The sequence below is a fragment of the Pan troglodytes genome, chromosome 20 (assembly GCF_028858775.2).
Source record: "Pan troglodytes isolate AG18354 chromosome 20, NHGRI_mPanTro3-v2.0_pri, whole genome shotgun sequence".
In the NCBI taxonomy this organism is placed as follows: Eukaryota; Metazoa; Chordata; class Mammalia; order Primates; family Hominidae; genus Pan; species Pan troglodytes.
In genome coordinates this window covers 35,486,374-35,507,077 of record NC_072418.2, presented here as the reverse complement: position 1 = coordinate 35,507,077, position 20,704 = coordinate 35,486,374, and the positions used below count along the sequence as shown (strand labels likewise).

General features: G+C 44.4%; 1 protein-coding gene and 1 long non-coding RNA gene across 13 annotated transcripts in view; one reads left to right on the top strand and one right to left on the bottom strand.

Annotated features, from left to right (window-relative positions):
- Positions 1-1,796, bottom strand: part of DPY19L3 (dpy-19 like C-mannosyltransferase 3) — an 80,406-nt gene extending 78,610 nt beyond the window's left edge. For 3 of the 12 annotated variants that reach the window (XR_010153808.1, XR_010153809.1, XM_054673823.2), the window contains exon 1: positions 1,539-1,699. The gene's annotated coding sequence lies outside the window, so the exon portion shown is untranslated. Of the gene's footprint in view, positions 1-1,145; positions 1,386-1,538 lie in introns of those variants that run through there. The other 9 variants (XM_512562.9, XM_063801483.1, XM_016935608.4 and 6 more) reach the window with 8 other exon arrangements.
- Positions 1,797-1,880: 84 nt separating this feature from the next.
- LOC101058972 (uncharacterized) lies at positions 1,881-17,371 on the top strand. The gene is made up of 4 exons (XR_675901.5): positions 1,881-2,458; positions 3,023-3,186; positions 15,832-16,310; positions 17,093-17,371. It is a non-coding gene; the product is annotated as an uncharacterized LOC101058972 (long non-coding RNA).
- The last annotated feature ends 3,333 nt before the right edge of the window (positions 17,372-20,704 follow it).

Sequence of the window (20,704 nt, the reverse complement as noted above, 5' to 3'; positions counted from 1 at the left end):
TTTGAAGAATTAAAATATTGTTTTGTCTCAGGTACCTGAATTTTAACACCAGTGTTCTATAAAACAATTCACACTGGCAGCTTCAGGAATATGCCTCAGTGGTGATGACTGCGGGGGTGTGCCAATCAGGGCAGCTGCTATCCCAGGGAGCGTCGGTGGGAGTAATGGGGAGGGGGGGGAGCAGAGCCTGGTTTGGCAGCAGCAAGTGGGAGGCGGGGGAGTGGTGGCAGTGAGTAAGCGGGTTCCAGTCCTCCAGAACATCTTGCTTCACTCCTCTGAATAATGAACAGCCTCTAATTATTTCTTAAATGTGACTAGTAGCCTGACATGATTGTTTCCACAGTTTATTAATTCCTAAGGGTAACTTGCTCTACAGAACAAACCAACTAACATTATACAATTCATGTATTCATTCATACCAAAAAAAAAAAAAAAAAAAAAAAAAGCAGGAAGCCAGATTTAAGTACTGTGCTTTCAAGCACTGGAAATGGAGAATCTGGAACAGAGAGGGAGAAGAGGAGTGTTTAACAAAGTCCTACAGCCACAGATGGGCTTATCCCCCATGTGACCTCATCCTAGAGTCCTCCCTAAGTGGGAGAGGACTTTTTTAAACAATTCATATATTCTAATATGTTAAGGCAGAAAACCAACACATATTTAAGTACCAATTATGTGTCAGGCACTGCAACAGTCCCATGAACTATGAAAAAAAGTTCCTCCATCAGATCAAAAGGAATGCCATCGTAAACAACTGAAAAGGGACCAGAAGCGATTCTTTATTAATAAGGACGACTAGCGCTGGCCGGGCGAGGCGGCTCATGTAATCCCAGCGCTTTGGGAGGTTGAGGCAGGAGGATGACTTCAGACCAAGAGTTTCAGACCAGCCTGGGCAACAGAGCGAGACCCTATCTATAAAATAAAATAGCCGGGCGCGGTGGTGCATGCCTGTGGTCCCAGCTACTCCAGAGGCTGAGGTGGGAGAATCGCTTGAGCCCAAGAGTTCGAGGTTTCAGTGAGCCGTGATAGCGCCACTGCACTCCAGCCTGGGGGAGACAGCGAGACCTCTGTCTCTAAAAAATAAAAATAAAAAAGCCTAGCGCTCTAGTGAGCATCCCCTGGACGAGGCAGGCACCGGGTCCGCTTACCTACGCGCCACGCCCCTGCACACCTGGCGTCCCCATCAGGTAGGTCTCCCAGGACAGGGGCAGCCGGGAAGTTCGGGCACGCGCCCCAGCTCTCCCAAGACCAAGAGCGGCCGCCGGGGTCGCAGCCCAGGCCCTGCCTCGCCGCACGGCCGACGAGCAGAAGCCGCTCCGCAAACTTGGTCCTTCCGGAGCCCAGCCCGGCCCGCGTCCCGGCAGACACTCCCGCGCTCCGCCCCTCCCGACGCCCCGACGCCGCGGCCGCGCCCCCCGACTGCGCCACGCGGCGGGGAGGGGCGGCCCCAGGAGCTCGGGGCTGTAGCCGTGGGTTCCGCCGGCGCCCGCCCGCCCTCTCGGGAGACCCTCGCCCGCGCGTCCCCGCGCGCCGCCACAGACCTGCGGCCTCAGCCGTCCTCACGCGCGGCTCCGGGAGGGGAAGGAGGCCGACGGGGCTAGGCGGGAACGGGGCCGCGCCACGGGCCGCAGCGCGCCGCGAGTACAAGGAGGGCAGAACCGCCGCCGAGCTTTGTGGAAATGAGGGGCTGGGGGGCGTCGACAGCCCCGGGGAGGGGGCGCGCCGGAGAGGCCGGGCGGCTGCCGCCGCGCCCATAGGCCCCGGGAGCTGTTCGTCAACACGAGGCCCCGCCTCCTCCCGCGGTACCCCGCCTCGTCTCGTGCGGCGCTGGCCGGAAGGAAGCGGCACACTTCCGCTTGCCTGGTCCGCCTTGAGTCCGGTGTGTTCCGGAGACTCTCAGCGCGGCCGCGGAGCCGCAGTCGCGGGGAGTGGGGTGCGGATCTTGTGTTTGCGCACGCAGTCGCCGGCCACCTCAGGCCGGAGCTAGAGATACGGCTCGGGATAGGAGGGCCCGGCGGCTCTGAGGAAGGTTCGCCTCGAGCCGCACGGCCCGGAGCAGCGGCTCCGCGGTGGTCCCCGGGGCTTGAGAGGGGTGCGGGCCTGGGAGCCCCTGAGGGCCTGATTTACGGAACTCCCCCTCCTTCCTCCTTTCTGCCGTTCCCTGCTTTGTGGCGGATGCGCAGGGATCAGTAGGGACGGCAGCAGTAGGGCCACCCGGGCCTGCCCCGCTTCCCGCATTGCCCGGCCTGGCGCGCCGCCTCCGGGCCTTGGCAAAGCCCCAGCGCCCGATTGCCACTGACCAGTGCTTGGAAGTCCTTTACCGACTGCCCGTCAGCGTCCCGCAGAGAGGATTTTGCGTCTCCAAAGACGCCCCTCTTCCGAAAACAGGCTCCTTTTGTGTTCTCAGTCGGGTATATTTTTCTGTCTCCAAACTAGATTGGCAGCCGTTTTTTGAGAGCAGGTACTGACTGTGCTTTATTTCTAGATACTTTTCTTAGTCACACCACGGAAAACACTAGGTGGAACCTTTTTTAAAATTATTTTTTACAGGTGAGGCTCTCAGTCTGTCGCCCAGGCTGGAGTGCAGTGGTGCTATCACGGCTCACTGCAACCTCGGCCTCCTGGGCGCAAGCGATCCTCCCGCCTCAGCCTCCGGAGTAGCTGGGACCACAGGCTCGCACTACTATGCCCAGCTAATTTTTAAATTTTTCGTAGAGATGGGGGTCTTGCTTTGTCGTCCAGGCTGGAGTGCAGTGGTGTGATCGTAGCCCACTGCAACCTTAGTCCCCTGCACCCAAGTGACCCTGCTTCCTCAGCCTCCTGAGTAGCTGAGATTCATTTTAATTTTTATAGTGATGGGGTCTCGTTGTGTTGACCAGTCTGGTCTAAAACTCCTGAGTTCAAGCAGGCCTCCTGCCTCAGCTTCTCAAAATGTTGGGATTACAGGCTTTAGCCACTGCAGCGGGCCCATCAAACGTTGTATTTGTCAGTACATAATTTACATGTTAATTGATTTTTGTTAAAGGGATGGCCATCTGGGACCTCCACCCGTGAAAAGGCGGCTCATTGGTCTGACTCCAACACTAAATTACGCCATCCAGGAAGCCTTTCCTAGTCACCTCTGCTGGAGATCGTCCTCTGTGTGTCGGTTGTTAGTAAAGAGCACACATTCTGTGGAAAGATATTGAGGTATCTGCTGGATGGCTTTGATAGAAACAAATGTCAGCTGTTTTTTCAGATGGCATTTGTCTTGTTTCAGCCTGGTTGTTGGTAGCTTTTCTGTCGCCTGGCTTGAGGGCAAGGACTGTATGTTTATTTTTCACGTTAAGATGCCTTTATGTGCGTTTGTCTGCTTCATGAATACATAGGTGAATTGAGTTCCCCTTAAATAGGATTTCCCTCTTATTTTATAGGTTTTTTTTTTTTTTTTCTCTCAAGTTGTTTCACTCTGGGGGAAATGTGACCATTGTGAAATATCATCGCTTAGTTAAAAAGAAAGTAGAATTCAGCAGTAGCTGCTTATTTTAATACTATGAAAAGACATTCCTAAGCAAGATGAAGCTTTGAGACTTTTCCTAAGTAGGACCTACTGCTGAGAGTAAGTGTTGGGGAGAATAAGCCAATTAAGAATGAGTCTTTGGTTCTGATAAAGTAACCATGGAGGTGATGGATAATGAGTGTAGGTCCTTGCTCACACTTCTGGCCATATGAGCCAGGAAGCCAGGGAGGGACTATAAAAGGAATGGGCTCCTGTAATGGACTGTGACTGCAGTGGTGGTATATAGCAAGACTTCCGGTTTGCAGTAGGTTTAGAAGCCTAAATAGTCTCCCTGGTTGTCTCTGCCAGGGCCACAAATAGTTGTGCTGTGCATCTCAAAAGTGTGGTCTGGGGATCTGCAGCATCACTGTCACCATCACTTGGGAGGTTGTTAAGAAATGCATGTTATCAGGCCCTACCCCACGCCTACTCAATTTAGAATCTGTAGGGCTAGGGGACCACTAATCTTTAAGAAGTTGATATGGTTAGGCTTTATGTCCACACCCAAATCTCATCTTGAATTGTAATTCCCATAATCCCCACCTTTCAAGGGAGAGACCAGGTGGAGGTGATTGAATTATGGAGGCAGCTTCCCCCATGCTGTTCTCATGATAGTGAGTTCTCACAAGATGTGATGGTTTTATAAGGGGATCTTGCCTCTTCGCTCAGCACTTCTTCCTGCCTCCTTGTGAGGAAAGTGCCTTGCTTCCCCCTTTGCCTTCTGCCATGATTGTAAGTTTTCTGAGGCTTCCCAAGCCATGCTGAACTGTGAGTCAATTAAACTTCTTTCCTTTATAAATTACCCAGTCTTGGGCATTCTTTGTAGCAGTATTCTTTATAGCAGTATGTATAACTGTATGGACTAGTACAGAAGTTTTCCAGATAATTCTGTGCTCGGAAAAGTTTGGGAACCACAGCAGAACCTTGTTACTCAACATGTGGTCTGTGGGCTGTGCAGCATGGGCATCACCTGGGGTCTTCTGAGAAAAGCCAGGTCTCGGGTCCTACCCAAGACCTGTGTAGCCAAAATCTGCATTTTAATATGACCCCCAGGTCATTTATGTGTACATCACACTTTGAGAAGCACTGCACCAGAAATCTTTTAACACTGTTCATTACATCCATCCCATGGAAGTATCTTGTCTTGGGATCCCGAGGGTGTGAGTTCTTCCGTCTTACTGGCTTTTTCCTGTCTGATACATGATGTTCATTTTTAAAATTTTATTTATTTTAACTTTTTGAGGTAGAGTCTAACTTTGTCACCCAGGCTGGTGTGCAGTGGGGTGATTTCGGCTCACTGCAACCTCCGTCTCCCGGATTGAAGCGATTCTCCTGTCTCAGCCTCCTGAGTAGCTGGCATCACGTGCTGGCCACCACGCCCAGTTAATTTTTGTATGTTTAGTAGAGACAGGGCTTCACCATGTTGGCCAGGCCAGTCTCAAACTTCCGATCTCAAGTCATCCACCTGCCTTGGCCTCCCAAAGTGCTGGGATTACAGGTGTCAGCCACTGCGCCCAGCCCAGTGTTCATTTTTCAATTGTTTGACTTAGTATAAACACTCTCCATCATTCCTGCCTTCTGTGACAACAGACTGTGCGTGTTTCCTCTGTCTACCTTTCAGGCATTCCTTTTAAGTTTCATGCAGCTACTCTTCCTCCCTCCTCCCTTCTCTTTCTCTTCTTTCTTCTTTTCTTCTTTCTTCCTCTTCCTTCTTCTTCCTCTTCCTCCTGTTCTTCCTCCTCCTCCTCTCTTCTTTCTTCTTCTCCTCCCTTCTCCCTTTTTGGAAAGAGGACTTGCTGTGTCATCCAGCCTAGAGTGCAGTGGCTGAATCATGGCTCAGTGCAGCCTTGCTCTCAAAGGCTCAAGCAATCCTCCCATCTCATCTTCCAGAATAGCTAGGTTACAGGCATGCACCACCATGCCTAATTTTTTAAAATTTTTTTGGTAAAGATTGGGGGTGGCGGGGGGTCTCTCTGTTGCCCAGGCTGGTCTCAAACTCCTGGGCTGCAGCGATCCTCTTGCCTCAGCCTTCCAAAGTGTTGGGATTACAGGCATGAGCCACCATGCCTGGCCTCCTCTTCCTCTTAAAAATCAATGATTCTGTGGCCCGTGGGTCTGATTTCCACTGGTACTCTGATAACTCCTGTTTTTATGTCCAGGTGTATCTCCTGGTCTCCAGGTGCCATATGTCCACTGTCTATTGGACATTTCCATGTGTGTAAACACCTCAAACTCAACATGTTAAACCTTTTTCTAATCCCCACACTTGCGGTTCCTTCTGTGTGCTCCATTTACCTTATTGCTCAAATCAAGAGCCTAGAAGCCATCCTTGATTCCTCTCTATTGTGTAATCCACACATCCAATCATCCATTGAGTCCTGTTGGCATTTATCTTGTAAATACCTCAGATCTTGTTCACTTTGCTCATCTCTGTTGCCACCACCGTAGTCCATTTACCTGTATGTAATAACCATAGTGATCTTACTAAAATATAAATCCCTTGGAGGCGTTTTGGCTTTATTATAAAAATTAAGCTCCATGACACAGCTTGTAAGGACTGCCACGAATCAGGCTCTGTTTCCCTCTTCAACCTCTCCTTCACTTTCTATTCACATAAACCTCTGTCAGAGGTTTGTCACGTGGCTTATAAAAAGTCTTAAACCTTCTTTAATTGACTAGGTACTCTTCAGCCTTTAGACCTCAGCTTACACGATCCGTGCTGCCTCATGTTTATCCTCATACAGTATCCGGTTCCACAGAATCATGGTTTTTCTTTGTGAACAACAGAATACCGTGGAAGTGACAGTGTGGGACTTCTGAGGCTAAGTCATAAAAGACATCCCAGTTTCAGCCTTAACCTCTCTTGGATTGCTCACTTAGCGGGGATGCCAGCCACCATGTAGTGAGGACACTCAAACTGCCTGTAGAGAAGGCCACGTAGGCAACAGCCTGCACCACCTTGGCAGCCATGGGAGTGAGCCATCTTGGAAGTATTAGGTTGGTGGGACATTAAAAGTATGGCAAAAACCATGATTACTTTTGCACCAACCTAATAGATCGGCCAGCTACAGGTCAGCCTTCAGATGGCGGCATAAGAGATCTTGGGCCAGAAGTGCCCATCTATGCCACTCCCAAGTATTTGACACACAGAGACTATGAGGATAATAAATGTACATTGTTTTTTTAAGCCACTAAGTTTTGGGGGTAATTTTGTACAATGATAGATAACCAATACAATATCCACCGTATGTATGTGTTACGATTTATTTATTCCCATCTAGTTGGACATCTAGGTTGTTTCTAGTTTTATGCTATTTCAGGGAATGCTGTAAGAACATCCTTATATTTATGTAACTCTTTAGGATGTACTTCTGGAAACAGGGTTGTTGGAATTCATATTCTTTTTTTTTTTTTTTGAGACAGAGTCTCACTCTGTCGCCCAAGCTAGAGTGCAGTGGCGCAATCTTGTCTCACTGCAACCTCTGCCTCCCAGGTTCAAGCGATTCTCCTGCCTCAGCCTCTCGAGAAGCTTGGATTACAGGCACCCGCCATCATGCCGGGCTAATTTTTGTCTTTTTAGTAGAGATGGGATTTCACCATGTTGGCTAGGCTGGTCTTGAACTCCTGACCTCAAGTGATCCACCTGCCTCGGCCTCCCAAAGTGCTGGGATTACAGTTGTGAGCCACCATGCCCAGCCCTAGAACTCATATTCTAAATTGTGATAAACATTGGTAAACTACATTCCAAAAAGGTTAAAGATTCTATTGTTTTTCTCTTCCACCAGTGGGTATTATGACACTTATTTCTCCATGCCATTGCCAACAATTAGTTTTTAAATCTTTGCCAATCTTAGGTGACAAATAATACATGATTAGTGTGCATTCTTTATTAATGAGGTGAAGACAATATATCAGGAGTTTATTGGCTATTTGCATTTCTTTTGTATAATTTGTCTTTTTGTGTTCTTTCACCATCTATTTAATCTTGCTGTGACGGGATTATTTATAGATTATGAGTTTTTTTTGTTTTTGTTTTCGAGACAGGGTCTTGCTCTGTTGCCCAGACTGGAGTGCAGTGGCGCCATCTCAGCTGACTGCAGATTCAACCTTCTGAGCTCACGAAATCCTCCCATCTCAACCTCCTGAGTAGCTGGGGCCACAGGTGTGTGCCTGGCTAATTTAAAACAATTTTTTGTAGAGATGGGGTTTTGCCATGTTGCCCAGGCTAGTCTTGAACCCCTGAGCTCAAGGAATCTGCCCACCTCGGCCTCCCAAAGTGCTGGGATTACAGGTGTGAGCCACTGCGCCTGGCCGATTATGGGTATTTATTAATCTGTTGTCATACATGCTGCAGATAGTTTCTCATTATTGTGTATCTGGTATGATGTCTTTTGCTATGCAGGGATTTTCCATTTTTATATTGTCAAATTTCTTTTATACCTTCTGGGTTTTTCCATCATGCTTAGAAAAACCTTCCCCATCTCAAGATTGTAAATGTTTTTTAATTCTTTCTGCTAGTATTTAAAAATATTATAACTTTTTAATATGGTGTGGGAGAGACTTGACAATTTTTTTTTAAATTAGATAGTTGATTATTTCACCATCATCCTTACTCTACTGATTTAAATTACCTGTACCACATACTGAATTCCCATATGTATATGGCTTATTTATAAGCTCACTCTTTTTTTTTTTTTTTTTTTCTGGAGACAGGGTCTTGCCCTGTGGCCCAGGCTGGAGTGCAGTGGCATGATCTCGGCTCACTGCAACTTCCACTTCCCGAGCTCAAGCAGTTCTCCCACCTCCGCCTCCCAAGTAGCTGGGACTATAGGTGGGACTATAGCCACCACGCCTGGCTAATTTTTGTATTATAAGATGACACTTATGTTTAAATGATTTTAAAAAGTAATTAGTCTTGAAACAGTTCTACATGTTTTTAATTATTTTATAGAATGTTTTCATATTGAGAGGGCAATTGACCCTTCATTACACTTCTTTTAACCACATATTTTGGCAATTTCTGCATATTTATTTGCTCAGATAAACTTTATAATCATTTACCAAGTTTTAAAACAGAATCCATGGAAATTTTTACTAGAATTATATAAAGTGTTTAGAAATGTTTGGGAGAAATGACATATTTACAATGCTGAGTATTCCCTTACAGAAACATGTATGGGGCAGTTTGGTATACTACATATATTTTTTTCCAACAGTACTTTCATCCAATTTAGTTGACTTTTCAAGTGTCTTGGTAAAAGTCAATGCAATGGTCGCCAAACTTCTTTTATTTATTTATTTATTTATTGAGACAGGATTTCACTCTGTTTCCCAAACTGGAGTGCAGTGGCGCGATCTCGGCTCTCTGCAGCCTTGACCTCCTGGGTTCTAGCGATTCTCATGCCTCAGCCTCCTGAGTAGCTGGGACTACAGGCGTGTGCCACCACACCTGACTAATTTTTGTACTTCAAGTAGAGATGGGGCTTCACCATGTTGGCCAGGCTGGTCTTGAGCTCCTAGCTTCAAGTGATCTGCCTGCCTTGGTCTCCCCAAAGTGCTGGGACTACAGACGTGAGCCAGTGCGCCCAGCCTCCAAACTTTTATCAGAAAAAAATTTTGTCTTCTCTTTCTGTATACATATAAACATTTTTTTTTTTTAATGAGGCAAGGTCTCACCATGTTGCCTAGGCTAGTCTTGAACTTTTGAGCTCAAGTGATCCTCCAGCCTTGGCCTACCAAAATGTTGGGATTACAGGCATGAGGCACCACACCCAGCCCATATAAACATATTTTTAAGCAAAGTGACTACATGTGTAAATCCTAGTGTTTTCTGCATACATCCCATTGGATTGTTTTACACACACTGTGTATGACTCATGTCAGAGACCACAGAGGTGGGGCCTGTCTATGGCAGTCCTCTGAGATTGGCTTGGCATGCGTGGGTCTTAGGGAACCCAGGCCAAGTGCCAGGGATGAGCTTCCTCTATGCTCGCATCATTCCAGAGTCCCACAGTCACTGACATCACATTGGATTCCTCTTTCCCTCCTTTAAAATGTTTGTCAATAGATGGCTTCTTCTCTGTGAGTCTTCATGTGGCAGGCCAGGTCTCACTAATGGAGGCCTCCATAACAACCGTTTCAGTACTGACTGAGTGGCGAAGTTAAATATTAAAAGCTGATAGAGCCAGTGCCCTATACAAAGGCTGGAATGTAACAAAAGCCCACCAAGAGTTCTGCCCTGGCCTTTCCTGGGCCTTGAAGCATGACAAGATAATGAGGAATTTTCCACAGGACCCGTTTGGGATTATACAAGTTTTATTGGGGGTCTGAAGAAACTCCCCAGGCCTCCACAGACAAGTTTATTGGGGTCTGAAGGAACTCCCCAAACCATGATTTAGCAGGAAACAAGGTAAGGGTAATCACCCCAGCACCTGGACCCATTTAGATTAAATAAATTTACTGAGGCTCCAGGGGAAGGTCTTCAGGACTCAGATCTTAGTTAGAGATCAGAAAAAGTCGACCACTTATGTCTGTAGATGAATGCACACTTACACACAGACATATAGCTTAGAAGGTATATAAGCTCTGGAACACTGTGATTTTGAGTTGGTCTGGGGATAATTTCTAGGCCTTCTCCCTGTATCCAGTTATAGAAATAAACTCCCTCCTTTCCCAGTTCATCTGCGTCTCATTATTGGGCTGTGAGAATAAGCAGCCTGACCCTCGATTTGGTCCGGGAACGTTCAGAAAAAGCATTATGAAATATTGTTTGTGTTTTTTCTCTTCCTTTGTTCAACTTTATATTAACTAGATTTGTAGTGCTTTAAAATAGTGAAATTTTTAGACAGATTAGCATAGGTGCACAAATCCAAGGATTCTATAAAATGTAAAGTTCACAAAGTATTTACATATGGAATTTTTGTTTCATTTTCTTTTAAATTATTATTGTTACTATTTTTGAGACAGAGTTTCTCTCTTGTCATCCATTGCACTCTTGTCATCAGACTGAGTGCAATGATGCGATCTCAGCTCACTGCAACCTCCATCTCCTGAGTTCAAGTGATTCTCCTGCCTCGGCCTCCCAAGTAGCTGGGATTACAGGCATGCACCACCACGCCTCACTAACTTTTCTGTGTTTTTATTAGAGACAGGGTTTCACCATGTTGGTGAGGCTAGTCTCAAACTCCTGACCACAGGTGATCCACGTACTTTGGCCTCCCAAAGTGTTGATATTACAGGTGTGAGCCCCTGCACCCGGTCAATTTTTAGTAGAGGTGGGGTTTCAGTATGTTGCCCAGGTTGGTCTCAAACTTCTGGCCTCAAGCAATCCTCCTGCCTTGGCATCCCCCAGCGCTGGTATCACAGGGGTGAGTCACTGTGTCTGGCCTCATTTTCTTCTTTAACACCTGCTTCTCTGCTTACCTCTACTTGTCTGTACTTTCTTCATTTCCATGGTTACCACCTACACTTTTTTCCATTTCCATGGTTAGAATAACTGTTGTGTATTTTTGAATGAGGACACGAATAGGTAAGGTATTCAGTTAAAGCAGATGATGATGTTTTGTTGCATAAGCTTTTGCCACATGTGCTGATTCTCTAGATGTTAGTCCGAGAATCAGTGTCCTTGGCTGGTCCTTCTGGTTTGTTTCCTTGGACTGCTGTAATGTCATTTCCTGCAAAACAGGCATGTACACATGTGTCCACAAATCTCAGCAGCAGATTTTTCCCACTAATAGATGCCAAGGCATATTGTCAGGCCTGGGACTTTTTTTTTTTTTTTTTTTTTTCCTGTTGTAAGCAGGACTTTCAGCCAGAAAAGGATGTGTTTCTAACACTCTCGAATTCAGACATTTTATCATGCCTTAAATTATGGCTAATGTAGTGCAGGGCTGGATTTTCACTAACACTTATCAAGTGCTCCCCACAAACCTTCCTGAGTCAACTGGTGGACAGAGATGAGCTAACCCAAAGGACTCCTTATGCATAAAGTCCACAGGTTTGATTGCAACTGTCCAGGTCCAAAAGCTCTGAGATGGAAACTATCCCAACAGCTAGATGGAGTCTAGCTGTACTGAGTTGATTTTGTTGTACTTTAGTGATTCTCCACGTGATGGAGGTAACAAATCCAGCCTCCTCTCACAGGTTTCTCATCACAATCTCTTGACCCTTTTGGATGTTCAGTCAAGATACCAGGAAATGAGGTTTGAAATAAATAGCTTTTCCTGTAACTATCTTCATTAAACCAGTTCATTTAAATACAAGGGTGAATTCCCTATGGCAATATGACCCCCCAGTGGGAAAAAACTGGTCCCTGGGGGTTGAAAAAAATTACTATTTTAATGTATAAAGCATAGATGTACAGACTTGGCGCTGTGTCTCATGCCTGTAATCCAGCATTTTGGGAGGCCGAGGTGGGCAGATCACCTGTGGTCAGGAGTTAGAGACCACCCTGGTCAACATGGCAAAACCCCGTCTCTACTAAAAATGCAAAAATTATCCAGGTGTGGTGGCACGTGCCTGTAGATGCAGCTACTCAGGAGGCTGAGGCAAGAGAGTTGCTTAAACCTGGAGGCGGAGGTTGCGGTGAGCCAATATCACGCCACTGCACTCCAGCCTGGGTGACAGAGCAAGACTCCGTCCCAAAATAAAGAAAAAAAGAAAAAGCATAGATACACTTACAGTACCTAGAAAGATAAACAATACAGTACTTCTGTGTCATGGGTGGGGAAATTAATTGGGAAAAATGCCTTGAAGGGCTTAGGAGGATGGTAATGAAATAAAGGTGGAAACACCGATATAGACTAGGGTTTGGTGGTTGGATCCTTGCAGAATCCTGGTGGTTTACTTTTCCCTTTAATGTATTTCTCTATATGTAAATGGTGGGGCAGACTGGAAATAAGAGCTGAGGGTTCAGTATTGACCCAAAAGACAGTGGCTGAAATGATGTTTATTTCTGTCATGTAAGCAGTCTGGTTCCACAATGTCAGGGACCCAGGGTCCTTCCAACAAAAATGTCACAGTTGTTTTTTAAAAAATTTTTCTTTTGTGGCAAAAAAACATAAAATTTACCTTCTTAACTTTTTTTTTTTTTTTTTTTTTTTTTTGAGACAAGGTCTTGCTCTGTTGCCCAGGCTGTGATCTCGGCTCACTGAAGCCTCCATCTCCTGGGTTCAAGCGATTCTTGTGCCTCAGCCTCCCAAGTATCTGAGATTACAGGCGCCCGCCACCACATCTGGCTAATTTTTGTATTTTTAGTAGTGATGGGGTTTCACCATGTTGGCCAGGCTGGTCTCAAACTCCTGACCTCAAGTGATCTGCCCGCCTTGGCCTCCCAAAGTGATGGGATTGCCACTGCGCCTGCCTGATCTTAACTATTTATAGATGTCCAGTTCAGTGGTATTACATTCATAATGTTGTGCAACCATCACAGCATATACCTCCAAAACTCTTCATCTTCTAAGACTGAAACTCTGTGCCTATTAGACCACCATACTGTTTCCACAGTGATTGTACCATTTTACATTCTCTCCATTGGTGCACAAGGGTACCAGTGTCTCCACATCTTTACCAACACTTTATTATTTTCTGCTTTTTTATGTTTTGATAGTAGTCACCCTAATGGGTATGAGGTGGTATCTCATTGCAGTTTTGATTTCCATTTCCCTAATGATTAGTGATGTTGAGCATCTTTCCATGTACTTGTTGGCCATCTGTAGATCTTCTTTAGAGAAATGTCTATTCAAGTCCTTTGCCCGTTTTTGAATTGGGTTTTGTTGTTGAGTTTTAGGAGTTCTGTCCTGTGCTTGTTCTCATAGTCAGTGATCATAACATTTACATAACAGGTGGCAGAACAGAGAAAGAAGGGGAGGTGGAACTCCCCTTAATTTTGAGGGCACACCCAGAAGTTTCTTTCATTTCTTTTGGGGGTAACTTCAGCTGATGTATTCTATTGTTTTATGAAACAAAACAATTTTATATTTGCATTACAATATGTTTAGAGAAAAGATAGCCATCAAATACAGTGAATGTTTCAAGGACAACTGGTATATTTTCTCAGCCAACTTTGAACTCTGTGATCCTAGATTCATTTAATCTCTTTTTTAGAAAAATATTTTTTATTTTTATTTTTAGAGATAGTATCTCACTCTGTTGCCCAGGCTGGAGTGCAGTGGTGCAATTACAGCTCATTGTAGCCTTGACCTTCTGGGCTCAAGCAATCCTCCCACCTCAGCCTCCTGAGTAGTTGGGGGTGTTACCTGGAAGGGCAGAGTCCTCAGTTCTTAGTCTTCCTTGGGAGAAGGAATTTGGCCACGAGGCAGTTTAGCCAAAAAAGAGAGAATTGATTGAAGGAAAATAGAGAGCAGAGAGTTTATTTAGAGAGACAGAATACTCTGAAAGATGAGGCAGAGCCAGCTGCGGAGACAGAATGAGCCAGCAGCCACCCCGAGAGTTCTGTGGTGGGTTTTAATGATGTCAGATTTTTTCTGGAAGTTCCCACCTCTGTCTCAAGTCCCTGCCTTTTTTCTTTGTCTAGTTTCCCTGCTTCTGCCTTAAGTCCCTGCCTTTATCCCTGCCGCATTCCCTCCCAGGCTCACGGGACCCTCTCTTACTACTAGTTGGTGGGTATGTGTGGCCGGTGTTGGGTATGAACTCTACCAAATGGCTGCATTGCTCATTGCCGCCACCCCAGGAGGTTGTATAGAGGTCAGATCTATATTTATTGCACCTGGTATCTCTTAGGAATTTCTGCTTTGCCCTCTTTCCCTCCTTATCAGCACACAGCTAGTGACATTCTGAGAGGTTAACTGAAGAGTGGGTGATTACTAGGAGTCTTAAGGGGTGCTCCTTTCTGCATAGGTATTTCCCCTCCTCCTTGCTCACACTGGACTCATTGCCCACCCCCTCCAGCATTAGAGATGTTAATAATTAGCAAATTTTGGGTGGTCCCTGGGCATGAGGCTTCCCGGACCTTCCTTTTCTCAGGGGCTCCCCCTCCTGCTCATGTCTAGCTGTTTGCCTACTGTAACAGGACTACAGGCGTGTGTCACCACACCCGGCTAATGTTTGTATTTTTCTGTAGAGATGGGGTTTCACCATGTTGCCCAGGCTGGTCTTGAACTCCTGGCCTCAAGTGATTCTCCCTCCTTGGCCTCCCAAAGTACTGCGATTACAGGCATGAGACACTGTGCCTGGCGTGATATCTTCAGAAGTTTCATGTATCACTACTCATATCCCATGAACCATAACTTGGTCACATGGCTTCATGTAGCTACAAGGAAGCCTGGGAAATACAGCCTACCTGGGCAGCTTTGTGCCCAGCTAAAAATTCTGTGATCATAGAAGAATGGATGTTGAGGAACAACTGGCAGTACCTGCCATTACTCATGTGAAAAGTACATTCTTTTGAAGGTTAAGGTTGATGTGTATGGCTTCAGGCACACCATTAGTCCCTCCCTTCCTTCCTTCCTTCCTTCCTTCCTCCCTCCCTCTCTCCCTCCCCCTTTCCCTTCCTTCCTTTCCTTCCTCCCTCCCCTTCCTCCTTCCCTCCTTTCTTCCTTTTCTTTCTTCTCACTCTTTTCCTTTCTTCTTCCCTCCCTCCCTTTCCCTCTCTTTTTTCTTTTTCTTTTCTTTCTTCTTTCTTTTTCCTTCTTTCCCTTCCCCTGCCCTCCCCTCCCCTCGTCTGCCTGCCTGCCTGCCTTCCTTTCTTCTTTCCTTCCTTCCTTCCTTCCTTCCTTCCTCTCCCTCCCCCTTCTTTCCTCCCTGCCTCCCTTCCTCCCTCCTTCCTTTCCTTTTTTTTTTCTCTTTCTCTTTCTTTTCTTTCATCTTGCTCTATCACCCAGGGTGGTGTGTAGTGGTGCAATCACAGTTCACTACAGGCTCAAACGATCCTCCCACCTCAGCCTCCCGAGTAACTGGGACTACACCAGGCTAATTTTTTAATTTTTATTTTTGTAGAGATGGGGTTTCACCATGTTGCCCAGGCTGGTATGGAACGCCAGGCCTCAAGCGATCCTCCTGCCTTTGCCTCCCCAAATGCTGGGATTTCAGTGAGCCACTGTACTTGGCCTGATGTCTTCTTGAATTTCAAAAACTCTTACAGTATTTAATACAATGTATAGATGCAGCTGACTTGTCTATTTACAGTAGATAGGTGTTACTGTTTTAGGGTTTTAATTAGCGATCATGCCCTTTGTATCTCATGTCCATACGTATTCTTGTTAGTTTTGTAAGGTATAACCTAGTTAGGAATATGACTATAAAGCTCTTGTTCCACTTTATCTTTTTTGTTGAGACAGAATCTCACGCACTCTGTTGCCCAGGCTGCAGTGCAGCGGTGCAATCTCGGCTGACTGCAACCTCCGCCTCCTGAGTTTAAGCAATTCTCCTGCCTCAGCCTCCCGAGTAGCTGGGATTACAGGTGCCCACCACCATGCCTGGCTAATTTTTGTATTTTTAGTAGGGATGGGGTTTCACCATGTTAGCCAGACTGGTCTGAAACTCCTGACCTAAAATGATCCACCCACCTTGGCCTCCCAGAGTGCTGGGATTACAGGTATGAGCCACTGCGCCATGCCTTGTTCCACTTTATCTTTCAAGAGTAAGTTTCATCGTGGATTATGGTTAAAGACAAGTCCTGATTTGGTTTTCCTACCTGATCACGAGGCCACTCGATAGAACTAGTAAGCTATGCCTTGGGCCTGCAGGATGGCACCTGACTTGAAGATGGCACCTGACTTGAAGATGGCACCTGACTAGCATTTGGACTGGTTTGCAGGTATACTTTTATTTTTATTTACTTTTTATTTTTTGAGATGGAGTGTCACTCTTGTTGCCCAGGCTGGAGTGTAGTGGCGCAAGCTTGGCTCACTGCAACCTCCACCTCCCGGGTTCAAATGATTCTCCTGCCTCAGCCTTCCAAGTAGCTGGGATTAGAGGTGCATGCTACCACGCCCGGCGATTCCTCAAAGATCTAGAACCAGAAATACCATTTGATGCAGCAGTACCCATTACTGGGTATATACCCAACGGAATATAAATCATTCTATCACAAAGATACATGCATGTGTATGTTCATTGCAGAACTATTCACAATAGCAAAGACATGAAATCCAAATGCCCATCAGTGATAGACTGAAAAAATGTGGTACATATACACCATGGAATATGATACAGACATAAAGAGGAACAAGATTATGTCCTTTGCAGGGACATGGATGAAGCTGGAAGCCATTATCCTCAGCAAACTAGCGCAGGAACAGAAAACCATACACCACATGTTCTCACTTATAAGTGGGAGCTGATCAGTGAGGACACATAGACACAGGGAGGGGAACATCACACACTGGGGCCTGTGGTGGGGTGGGGTGGGAGGAGGGAGAGCATCAGGATAAATAGCTAATGCATGCAGGGCTTAATACCTAGGTGATGGGTTGATAGGTGCAGCAAACCACCATGGCACATGTTTACCTATGTAACAAGTCTGCACACGCTGCACATGTACCCTGGAACTTTAAAAAACAACTGTCAGTACACTGAAGCTTTTGTCTGCATTTGCAGGCTGAGCACAGGGTTGCTCCAGGTGGGCCCAAATGCTGAAGAGCCTCATGTTAGAGTTTTTCACCTCTGCGATGGAACTGTGGTGGACTCCAGTATCATCATTCCAGGGAGGCATAGCCGCACCAACTGTGTTCCCAGGTTTCACATGGAGAAGGGTTTTAGAAAGTGCAGATAGCCTTGAAACCACTGGTTTCCTACCACTGTTTATTTCAGCATAACTTTTTTTGTGTGGAATGCTAGCTCTGGAAGAGCAGAAATAAATACAGCTTAAGCTTTGAACCATATCCTGCTGTACTTTTTCTCATAAGCCGGAAATAGAATTTTCTAACACCGTTTGTGGTTGGAAATACTGAATTTAAATGGGACTGCAGATATAAACAAAAAGAACAAGATGTGGATTGATGTGCCTATTTCAGTAAAACACAGCGACATTATTTCTGAAATATGGATACTAAAGATGACAAGTAGAAAAAAAATTGGAGATGTGCACAGTTGTGACAATAAGCCTTTAAACGTCACTAGTAGGTGCTAATAAAAGTCCTGAAAAATGAATGTTTTATTTTGTTGAGGGTCTATTCAGGTCCAGCTTTCCATTGTGTATACATTTAAGATAACATACTTTCTTATTTTAAAACCATACTTGATTATTACTGATCAATCCATGGTAGTAACATGGGTAATTATAAATATTCTTTTTTGTTTTTCCTTTTAAAAAAGTACAAAGCTGAGAAATCAGAAAGGTCAACTAGTTGGGTCTGAGCTCATGGCTAAGGATTCATGATTTTCTGATTTGTGCAAAAAAATTTTTTTTTTGAGACGGAGTTTCACTCTGTTGCCCAGGCTGGAATGCAGTAGTGTGATCTTGGCTCACTGCAACCACTGCTTCCCAGGTTCAAGCCATCCTCCAGGCTCAGCCTCCCAAGTAGCTGGGACTACAGGCGTGTGCCACTACAACCGGCTAATTTTTGTATTTTTAGTAGAGATGTGATTTCACCATGTTGGCCAGGCTGGTCTTGAACTCTTGACCTCAAGTGATCTGCCCACCTCAGCCTCCCAAAGTGCTGGGATTACAGGTGTGAGCCACTGCGTCTGGTGACAATTTTTTTTTAAAGATGTTTTTAGATGTTTTAAGATGTTTTTTCCACATTTACCTAATATGTAGAATCCTTTTAAAACAAACACCCCATTGTAGAAGTACCTGTCTTATATGCATTTTTACAAATTATTACAGAATGACACCTTTTCTATCTGGATTAAGTAACACAACTGGTGTAAATCTGGTTTAGTTAGTTAGGGAGCAAAAAGCCACCAACACGTGATACGATTTTGTTATATGGCAGTAAGAATTTATATTAGATGCCTGACATTAAACTTTTTAATTCAAAAGAAAACCTTCTTACCTACATAATCTACTTTGGTAAGGCAAACGCTTTAAACTGATTACCCATTATTGGAAAAAAAATCAGGAGATTAAAGAAACCAAAGCTGTCATAATCTTATAAACACTTAGTTCAAATAAAACTAGATACAGTATATTTATTAATGTACCACTAGAAAAATGAGGTCTATAGTCCCCTAGCACAGCATGCAAACTGGATTGTGCTGTACACATAGGTCTCTGGAAATGGTTTCAGCATTTCATGCTCCGCTGATTTGGATTCTGAGATAGATACACACCAAAACACACTACCTAAGTCAGTCTATTGTATGGCACCAATTAGTAACTTCTCTATGAATTTACAGGGCCAAAAATGTTCTCATTTTACATATTCACTGATTGACTTGGAAGAAATCTATGTATAAGAGTACGGACTTTTTCGTAGCTCTGCCAGTTTAATCAACAGCTCTAGACCAAAGCCAACTACCACCTCCTCCCTACCTTTGAAGCTGCCTTTGGAGTTGCACATGCTATTCATTATAAAGAGGTGCATTTAAGACTCTTTTCTTTATATCCTGGATTATTCAATTCAACTGTCACCCCAGCCAAGTGGATTAGTCACTGGGGTTACGTTGCACCATGGTTACATTTGCAGGCCGTGTGCTGTAGTCCCACACCACTGACAGGGTGAAGCCATGGGGGCCAACATCAACACCGTAAAGCTGTCAGGAGGCAAGCGAGACTTTTTATAGCTGCATTTTGAATTAGTTTATTATTTAATTATGCATTGTTATTTCAAACTGTTTGGCTTTAAATATCAGCGATGAAATAGGTTAAAGTCATAAAATATGGTTAAGATCTGTAGACAGGTAGACTATAAAAATTACAAAGGAAGAAACTAATTTAGTTATAAAGCACTACTATAAAAAGCTTTCTTTGTAAAAAGCCGTTTTCTTCCTGGTAGCTCTAGAGCACAAATTATACCATTGTTCTAGTTCAGAGGTCTAGTCAGAAGACTTTTTCTATCAGATAGGTGGTAAATTAGGTTTTGTGGGCCATAGAGTCTCTGTCACAATTACTCAGTGCTGCTGTTGTACCTTGAAAATAGCCATATATGATACGTACACACACAAGCATGGCCGTGTGCCAATAAAACTTTATTTGCCAAAACAGGTGGCAGGTTGGCTTTGAAGAGAGGGTCCTAGTTTGCTAATCTCTCTTCTGTACCAGCGCTGTCCAAAAGAAATATAATGTAAGCCACATATGTAATTTAAAACTGTTTAGTAGCTAAAGAAACAGGTAAAACTAATTTTAATATTTTATTTAAACCAAAATATCATTTCAACATGTAATCAATATAAAAAACTGTTAATACATTTCCATTCTTTTTGTACTAAGTCTTTGCAACTGCTATGTATTTTACACTTAGATATTATAGTGGCTGCCACACTGGACCATATGTTTTAGAACTTCCATGCTCGGATTCTCTAATTTGGAGGTTAGTGACACAGTTTCAGATTGGGTTCTTCAAAGACGGGATATGATTATGTTGTCCCTGGGAAGCATGGGACGAAATATTTGGCCTTGGTCACTTTCAACTGAGGTGGCCCAGGATTCTAGGGCACAAATGGATAACCAGACCCACGATACAGTCAGATGATGTTAGCTTTGTCAATGCAACAAATATGTCAATAGCTGTCTGTATAGACGACAGAATGATCAAGGTGTGAACATATCACTGTAGTTTTTGGCCTTCACTAAGGAATGCTAATTCCTTCGTCAATAGCAGAACTAGTCTTTAGCACTTTGACTATATCAGAATTGAAAGCATATAAGCGTGTCACATTTGGAAGAGAAACTGAACTGGGTAGCAAGGAAAAAAGCTTCAAAATTAGACTTAATTTTTAAAATGATTTAAAAAGCTAAATGCTTATTCAGTTTATCTTCATGTAACAGTCTAATGCTAGTCAGCAACAGATTAACAAGTTATCAAGAGTCATCATAACCTTCATTTAACTCTTGGGAAGCTTTTAATTATTTACAACTTTCTAAGCAATAAAGTCATCATTTCCAGGAAAAGAATGAACACAACCTGTGGTTAATAGAACTTGGAGCCAAGTTTTTTTTAACAAAAAATTTATTACCAAAATACAATATTAAAGTCAATACATGACAAACTCCTGTAAAGCAAAATAAATTATTCTAACATTGTACAGTATTTCCAAAGGTAGTTA